We start from the raw sequence: 9870 nt of genomic DNA on the forward strand, positions 1-9870 counted from the left end.
TTCATGATATCAATGAAATAATGTCACAATGTAGAATGTTTTAACATTGTAGAAGGAGTATTTTAATGATGTCACAATGTAGAACCCTAAATGTTTGTCCTCTGTTCTATTGATTTCAACATGATATGGATATTAGCATCAGGGGGGAAATCTAGGCTTGAATTGGTCACAAAAAGTGACTAACAAAAAAAGAGTTGTTCCACTTACCACGTTGGTGACCCACTTAAAATCAAAATGCAACACTTCAAAATGTATCTGGCTGTTTTCTACAAATTGTCCTCTAACCAGTGATGTACACATTATTCCCAGATTCCGTGTGGTTTTTGCTGCGTTAGTTTTAACAGGACGTGCAACCTCATCTCCCTCCTGTCACACAAATGATTTCAACATGATATCAATGAGTTATGACAAATAAGTGTTGCTTTCCTTTGTTTAGTGACCCCTAAATTTAAAAGCATCACTCCAAAATGTAGCTGACTGTCTTCTGCAGGTTGTCCTCTAACCAGTGAGGTAAAAGATATCTCCCATTTCCATGTGTTTTTTTTGTGTGTGTTAGTTCCAACATCACTAACAACCTGATTTCTAATCGATGTCAGTGATTTATTGCTACTTGTCAAAACAGTGTTTCTGTGGAGCTTGTTTTAAAAAGTTTGTAGTAGGAGTGTTCTAATGATGTCACAATGTAGAATGTTTTAACAGCTTGTTTTAAAAAGTAAAATGATTATTGTTGCACGTTTGTTTAAATTTTATGTTTTTCAATTTATCAAACTGTTAATGCATATTGGTTATTGATTTGGACACCCCAAAAATGTCATTAAAAAGATGCCCGAAGTCCAATATATGTTCGGTTGAAAGTGAAAGTTGAGATGTCTTTTCGGGTCGTTTTTTTTCAATTACTTGAAAACAACTTAATTTCAATGTACTTGCAGCCTATACACATGGACGCAGTATAATGAATGTTACTTGCAGCCTGGAAGCAGTATAATGAATTGAGTCTATAATCAATTTTATTAACAATCCTACATCGCTCCAGTATTTCTTGACAACATTCAAGTGCTAATTGTCTTTATTCCACTACTGAAGAAGCATGTCTCAAATCACGTCTTATTTCAAACATTCAGCCTGACAAAATATACATGTTTTATTATTCCATGCCTCACCATTAAGTGAAGTATTGCCAATACATATTAACAAAGGGGTGAACATCTGGTTTTGATTTTCATAATTATAATTAATGTAACATTTAGTAATCACAGTTATTCATGCAACCAACTGACAGAGTTGGAGGTGTGATATAGTTAATGGAGATGGAGGTGTGTTCTAGTGGGTCTGGGCAGGTGTGATGTAGGTAATGGAGATGGGGCTGTGTTCTAGTGGGTCTGGGCAGGTGTGATGTAGTTAAGGGAGATGGAGGTGTGTTCTAGTGGGTCTGGGCAGGTGTGATGTAGTTAATGGAGATGGAGGTGTGTTCTAGTGGGTCTGGGCAGGTGTGATGTAGTTAATGGAGATAGGGGTGTGTTCTAGGGGGTCTGGGCAGGTGTGATGTAGTTAGTGGAGTTGGAAGTGTGTTCTTGTGGGTCTGGGCAGGTGTGATGTAGTTAATGGAGATGGAGGTGTGTTCTAGTGGGTCTGGGCAGGTGTGATGTAGTTAATGGAGATGGAGGTGGGTTCTAGTGGGTCTGGGAAGATGTGATGTAGTTAATGGAGATGGAGGTGTGTTCTAGTGGGTCTGGGCAGGTGTGATGTAGTTAATGGAGACGGGGGTGTGTTCTAGTGGGTCTGAGCAGGTGTGATGTAGTTAATGGAGATGGAGGTGATCTAGTGGGTCTGGGCAGGTGTGATGTAGTTAATGGAGATGGAGGTGATCTAGTGGGTCTGGGCAGGTGTGATGTAGTTAATGGAGATGGAGGTGATCTAGTGGGTCTGGGCAGGTGTGATGTACTTCATGTTTGTATGATGTTCTCGTTTGTATGTTTTGTAATTGTTTATAAAAAGATAAATAAAATATTTTCCCAATGCAAAGTTACACCTTACTGTTCTATATTTGGAGTTATTACATTAAACCAATCAGAATTCAGGAGAATGCCAAAGTCAGGTGTGAATTAATATGGAGGCCCAGCCTATTCCCTATGATGTAAACTACAACCGAAATAATTTAAAATGTAGAACTTTAAATTAAACTAATCGTTTGCTCTCATGACTTGAGTGTTTAAAGTAAACCAACGTTTTGGAAAAACACCATCTAACCAAATATCAAAGAATGTTAGCTATATGCAGTTATCTTAGCCAGCCAGCTAACGTTAGCTATTTAGCCAACTAGCTATTAGCCTAACCAGCATAGTACGGTTATGGTCAGCGAGACCAACTACCGGAGACCAATTATAACCCATCTAACAGTAAGCCAAGGTGGAAAATGCTACAAAACTCCCGTGGTCTAATTCACAGAAAACATGCTGAAAAGTAGTGATGGGGAAACAAAGCTTCCTGAAGCATTGGCTCTTTCCAGACAATTGTATCAACAACAAAAAAAAGCCAACCAGCACCGAGACCATTTTGAACCAAACTAACAAAACCTAAACGTGTTTGCAGATCAAAAGATCAGAGACATAGAGAATGATGGGAGAAAATTAATCTTCAAAAGTCATTGATCAATGCTGATAAAGGGACACACTGCTTAAATAATAATGAGTCGTTATTTATGATGTAAGTTGATTTGAAGATCAGTCAGTTGGCAGTCGCCTGCAGTGTCAAACAAGCACAATACCAAACCAATCAGGTGGTTGTTCGATGAAACGAAGCCTCAGACGTCATTGATGACGTGCTGCTGATAAAGCGAGACAGGCATCAATCAGCACACTGCTTTGAAGTTTACTGCTGAGCGATTTGGACGCGTGCCTCGTACCTCCGGTATCAAACGTAACATCCCCATTGAAAAGTTGACAAAACAAAAAGGAGCAAGCAGGTTGATTTCCTCTGTCGTTTTGATCCCACGGCAAGAAAGCACCAGAGCCTACCGTGCTAACGCGTTCCACACAGTTCATATGAGATGAAGCTTGAGCTCGATATCAACCTATCGAGCTAGTGTGACCTTCCTGGTCTCTCAAGTCAGTGAGTCAACACAGGAAGGTGCAATGGATGGATAGTTCATTTATTTCCAAAGCTGCAATGATGGGACACACACAGTCTGGATGAATGATCAGTAGTGACATGATATAAATACCACTCCCACAGCAATTCTACATTAATCTGCCCTGTAATATACTAACAAAAAAAACAGTTGAAATGTCGATCAAAGTTATTGATCGTATAGTGGATTTAACAATTCCTACTAATTCCTCATTTACTATAATAAAAATAAATACATTATTTCCATGTGTCTTATATTCACTACATCAGAATAAACTGTCATCCATTTTAGTATCAAAAACTTATCAAATTAACCTCAAATATTACTCAAAGTCCCCCTCTGGCGGCGAAGAAGTATAATACACCTAAACTAATAAAACCGGTGGTGTTCATGAGTTTATAAGACATATACTTTATACATTTGTCATAAATGACCTGCATTGATGAGACACACAGTGTGGATGAATGATCAGTAGTCAACAGGGTAAAAATAGCACTCCTAAAAGAAGATGCATTTTCCAGTTAGATACCAACTTGAAAGAGGGATCTTTAGCATAAAACCCACAAGGAAAACAGAGATTTGGCAAATAACATATAAAGAGAGGCTGACTTGACACCAAACCAACAACAGTAGTTACTAAAACATAAATTGCTAATGTGTGATTTAAAACGTGGATTTAATGATGTAATGTCAATTTTATACCTTTCTATCCCAGGACCACTCAATTTTCAAGTTCTCAGTAAATCTGCTGTGGATTACCCAGAATCCCACACCTTTATCACACGAGCGGGGCAGCGGTCTAAGGCACTGTTCTTAACTCAATCAATCAATCAAATTTATTTTATATAGCCCTTCGTACATCAGCTGATATCTCAAAGTGCTGTACAGAAACTCAGCCTAAAACCCCAAACAGCAAGCAATGCAGGTGAAGAAGCACGGTGGCTAGGAAAAACTCCCTAGAAAGGCCAAAACCTAGGAAGAAACCTAGAGAGGAACCAGGCTATGTGGGGTGGCCAGTCCTCTTCTGGCTGTGCCGGGTGGAGATTATAACAAAACATGGTCAAGATGTTCAAATGTTCATAAATGACCAGCATGGTCGAATAATAATAAGGCAGAATAGTTGAAACTGGAGCAGCAGCACAGTCAGGTGGACTGGGGACAGCAAGGAGTCATCATGTCAGGTATTCCTGGGGCATGGTCCTAGGGCTCAGGTCCTCCGAGAGAGAGAAAGAAAGAGAGAATTAGAGAGAGCATATGTGGGATGGCCAGTCCTCTTCTGGCTGTGCCGGGTGGAGATTATAACAGAACATGGCCAAGATGTTCAAATGTTCATAAATGATCAGCATGGTCGAATAATAATAAGGCAGAACAGTTGAAACTGGAGCAGCAGCACAGCCAGGTGGACTGGGGACAGCAAGGAGTCATCATGTCAGGTAGTCCTGGGGCATGGTCCTAGGGCTCAGGTCCTCCGAGAGAGAGAAAGAGAGAAGGAGAGAATTAGAGAACGCACACTTAGATTCGAATAGGACAGGAGAAGTACTCCAGATATAACAAACTGACCCTAGCCCCCCGACACATAAACTACTGCAGCATAAATACTGGAGGCTGAGACAGGAGGGGTCAGGAGACACTGTGGCCCACTCCGAGGACACCCCCGGACAGGGCCAAACAGGAAGGATATAACCCCACCCACTTTGCCAAAGCACAGCCCCCACACCACTAGAGGGATATCTTCAACCACCAACTTACCATCCTGAGGCAAGGCTGAGTATAGCCCACAAAGACCTCCGCCACGGCACAACTTAAGGGGGGGGGGGGGGGGGGCGCCAACCCAGACAGGATGACCACATCAGTGACTCAACCCACTCAGGTGACGCACCTCCTCCAGGGACGGCATGAGAGAGCCCCAGTAAAGCCAGTGACTCAGCCCCTGTAATAGGGTTAGAGGCAGAGAATCCCAGTGGAAAGAGGGGAACCGGCCAGGCAGAGACAGCAAGGGTGGTTCGTTGCTCCAGAGCCTTTCCGTTCACCCTCCCACTCCTGGGCCAGACTACACTCAATCATATGACCCACTGAAGAGATGAGTCTTCAGTAGAGACTTAAAGGTTGAGACCGAGTTTGCGTCTCTGACATGGGTAGGCAGACCGTTCCATAAAAATGGAGCTCTATAGGAGAAAGCCCTGCCTCCAGCTGTTTGCTTAAAAATTCTAGGGACAATTAGGAGGCCTGCGTCTTGTGACCGTAGCGTACGTGTAGGTATGTACGGCAGGACCAAATCAGAGAGATAGATAGGAGCAAGCCCATGTAATGCTTTGTAGGTTAGCAGTAAAACCTTGAAATCAGCCCTTGCTTTGACAGGAAGCCAGTGTAGAGAGGCTAGCACTGGAGTAATATGATCAAATTTTTTGGTTCTAGTCAGGATTCTAGCAGCCGTATTTAGCACCAACTGAAGTTTATTTAGTGCTTTATCCGGGTAGCCGGAAAGTAGAGCATTGCAGTAGTCTAACCTGGAAGTGACAAAAGCATGGATTAATTTTTCTGCATCATTTTTGGACAGAAAGTTCCTGATTTTTGCAATGTTACGTAGATGGAAAAAAGCTGTCCTTGAAATGGTCTTGATATGTTCTTCAAAAGAGAGATCAGGGTCCAGAGTAACGCCGAGGTCCTTCACAGTTTTATTTGAGACGACTGTACAACCATTAAGATTAATTGTCAGATTCAACAGAAGATCTCTTTGTTTCTTGGGACCTAGAACAAGCATCTCTGTTTTGTCCGAGTTTAAAAGTAGAAAGTTTGCAGCCATCCACTTCCTTATGTCTGAAACACATTCTTCTAGCAAGGGCAATTTTGGGGCTTCACCATGTTTAATTGAAATGTACAGCTGTGTGTCATCCGCATAGCAGTGAAAGTTAACATTATGTTTTCGAATACCATCCCCAAGAGGTAAAATATATAGTGAAAACAATAGTGGTCCTAAAACGGAACCTTGAGGAACACCGAAATTTACAGTTGATTTGTCAGAGGACAGACCATTCACAGAGACAAACTGATATCTTTCCGACAGATAAGATCTAAACCAGGCCAGAACTTGTCCGTGTAGACCAATTTGGGTTTCCAATCTCTCCAAAAGAATGTGGTGATCGATGGTATCAAAAGCAGCACTAAGGTCTAGGAGCACGAGGACAGATGCAGAGCCTCGGTCCGATGCCATTAAAATGTCATTTACCACCTTCACAAGTGCCGTCTCAGTGCTATGATGGGGTCTAAAACCAGACTGAAGCATTTCGTATACATTGTTTGTCTTCAGGAAGGCAGTGAGTTGTTGCGCAACAGCCTTTTCTAAAATGTTTGAGAGGAATGGAAGATTCGATATAGGCCGATAGTTTTTTATATTTTCTGGGTCAAGGTTTAGCTTTTTCAAGAGAGGCTTTATTACTGCCACTTTTAGTGAGTTTGGTACACATCCGGTGGATAGAGAGCCGTTTATTATGTTCAACATAGGAGGGCCAAGCACAGGAAGCAGCTCTTTCAGTAGTTTAGTTGGAATAGGGTCCAGTATGCAGCTTGAAGGTTTAGAGGCCATGATTATTTTCATCATTGTGTCAAGAGATATAGTACTAAAACACTTGAGTGTCTCTCTTGATCCTAGGTCCTGGCAGAGTTGTGCAGACTCAGGACAACTGAGCTTTGAAGGAATACGCAGATTTAAGGAAGAGTCCGTAATTTGCTTTCTAATAATCATAATCTTTTCCTCAAAGAAGTTCATGAATTTATCACTGCTAAAGTGAAAGTCATCCTCTCTTGGGGAATGCTGCTTTTTAGTTAGCTTTGCGACAGTATCAAAAAGGAATTTCGGATTGTTCTTATTTTCCTCAATTAAGTTAGAAAAATAGGATGATCGAGCAGCAGTAAGGGCTCTTCGATACTGCACGGTACTGTCTTTCCAAGCTAGTCGGAAGACTTCCAGTTTGGTGTGGCGCCATTTCCGTTCCAATTTTCTGGAAGCTTGCTTCAGAGCTCGGGTATTTTCTGTGTACCAGGGAGCTAGTTTCTTATGAGAAATGTTTTTAGTTTTTAGGGGTGCAACTGCATCTAGGGTATTGCGCAAGGTTAAGTTGAGTTCCTCAGTTAGGTGGTTAACTGATTTTTGTCCTCTGGCGTCCTTGGGTAGGCAGAAGGAGTCTGGAAGGACATCAAGGAATCTTTGTGTTGTCTGTGAATTTATAGCACGACTTTTGATGATCCTTGGTTGGGGTCTGAGCAGATTATTTGTTGCAATTGCAAACGTAATAAAATGGTGGTCCGATAGTCCAGGATTATGAGGAAAAACATTAAGATCCACAACATTTATTCCATGGGACAAAACTAGGTCCAGCGTATGACTGTGACAGTGAGTGGGTCCAGAGACATGTTGGACAAAACCCACTGAGTCGATGATGGCTCCGAAAGCCTTTTGGAGTGGGTCTGTGGACTTTTCCATGTGAATATTAAAGTCACCAAAGATTAGAATATTATCCGCTATGACTACAAGGTCCGATAGGAATTCAGGGAACTCAGTGAGGAACGCTGTATATGGCCCAGGAGGCCTGTAAACAGTAGCTATAAAAAGTGATTGAGTAGGCTGCATAGATTTCATGACTAGAAGCTCAAAAGACGAAAACGTCATTTTTTTTTTGTAAATTGAAATTTGCTATCGTAAATGTTAGCAACACCTCCGCCTTTGCGGGATGCACGGGGGATATGGTCACTAGTGTAGCCAGGAGGTGAGGCCTCATTTAACACAGTAAATTCATCAGGCTTAAGCCATGTTTCAGTCAGGCCAATCACATCAAGATTATGATCAGTGATTAGTTCATTGACTATAATTGCCTTTGAAGTAAGGGATCTAACATTAAGTAGCCCTATTTTGAGATGTGAGGTATCATGATCTCTTTCAATAATGACAGGAATGGAGGTGGTCTTTATCCTAGTGAGATTGCTAAGGCGAACACCGCCATGTTTAGTTTTGCCCAACCTAGGTCGAGGCACAGACACGGTCTCAATGGTGATAGCTGAGCTGACTACACTGACTGTGCTAGTGGCAGACTCCACTATGCTGGCAGGCTGGCTAACAGCCTGCTGCCTGGCCTGCACCCTATTTCATTGTGGAGCTAGAGGAGTTAGAGCCCTGTCTATGTTGGTAGATAAAATGAGAGCACCCCTCCAGCTAGGATGGAGTCCGTCACTCCTCAGCAGGTCAGGCTTGGTCCTGTTTGTGGGTGAGTCCCAGAAAGAGGGCCAATTATCTACAAATTCTATCTTTTGGGAGGGGCAGAAAACAGTTTTCAACCAGCGATTGAGTTGTGAGACTCTGCTGTAGAGCTCATCACTCCCCCTAACTGGGAGGGGGCCAGAGACAATTACTCGATGCCGACACATCTTTCTAGCTGATTTACACGCAGAAGCTATGTTGCGCTTGGTGATCTCTGACTGTTTCATCCTAACATCGTTGGTGCCGACGTGGATAACAATATCTCTATACTCTCTACACTCGCCAGTTTTAGCTTTAGCCAGCACCATCTTCAGATTAGCCTTAACGTCGGTAGCCCTGCCCCCCGGTAAACAGTGTATGATCGCTGGATGATTCTCAAGTCTAATACTGCGGGTAATGGAGTCGCCAATGACTAGAGTTTTCAATTTGTCCGAGCTAATGGTGGGAAGCTTCGGCGTCTCAGACCCCGTAACGGGAGGAGTAGAGACCAGAGAAGACTCGGCCTCTGACTCCGACCCGCTGCTTAATGGGGAAAACCGGTTGAAAGTTTCTGTCGGCTGAATGAGCGACACCGGTTGAGCGTTCCTACAGCATTTCCTTCCAGAAACCGTGAGAAAGTTGTCCGGCTGCGGGGACTGTGCCAGGGGATTTATACTACTATCTGTACTTACTGGTGGCACAGACGCTGTTTCATCCTTTCCTACACTGAAATTACCCTTGCCTAGCGATTGCGTCTGAAGCTGGGCTTGTAGCACAGCTATCCTCGCCGTAAGGCGAGTACAGCGACTGCAATTAGAAGGCATCATGTTAATGTTACTACTTAGCTTCGGCTGTTGGAGGTCCTGACGAATCGTGTCCAGATAAAGCGTCCGGAGTGAAAAAGTTGAGTAGGAAAAAACAAACATATAAACGGTAATTAAAAAGTAAAAACCGTAAATTTGTCAGGTAGCAAAACAGGTTGGCAACAAAACGCACAGCAACTCAAAAACAAGTCTGCAAGTCGTGACCGGAAATGTCGTGACCGGAATTCCTTCACACTGAATTGCCTAGCTAAATAGAGGATACAAATATGTTTTAAATGTAACTTCGTTACACTGGCAAACAAACTCAGTAGCACAGAGAATATTATCCATATGACGTTGAGAAATACTGCAATGTGTGTAGTTTGGAAGAGTCACAAAATAAGTTAATAAATATGTAATAACGCAAAAACATAACTGTTTGTTCTTATAGGTAACCAGATCGTGATTACAATTAGCTTACTAAGTCTTTAACCACACTGTATTGTTACACTGGTGAGTAAAAACTCATGCTTCCTACACTTTAACTTGTTGTCTGAAGATAAAATATACATTTTACTCAACTGCGTTACCCACTCCAGTCAGCAGATGGCGGTCTGAGACTTTAAGGCGATGCTGTTGGTGTGACGTATAATCTAGTGGACGGAACGCTTCTTTCAACAGCAGCAACAGTTTGTCAGAAACCTCGGTAG

Source organism: Oncorhynchus clarkii, unplaced genomic scaffold (assembly GCF_045791955.1).
Source record: "Oncorhynchus clarkii lewisi isolate Uvic-CL-2024 unplaced genomic scaffold, UVic_Ocla_1.0 unplaced_contig_358_pilon_pilon, whole genome shotgun sequence".
Classification (NCBI taxonomy): domain Eukaryota; kingdom Metazoa; phylum Chordata; class Actinopteri; order Salmoniformes; family Salmonidae; genus Oncorhynchus; species Oncorhynchus clarkii.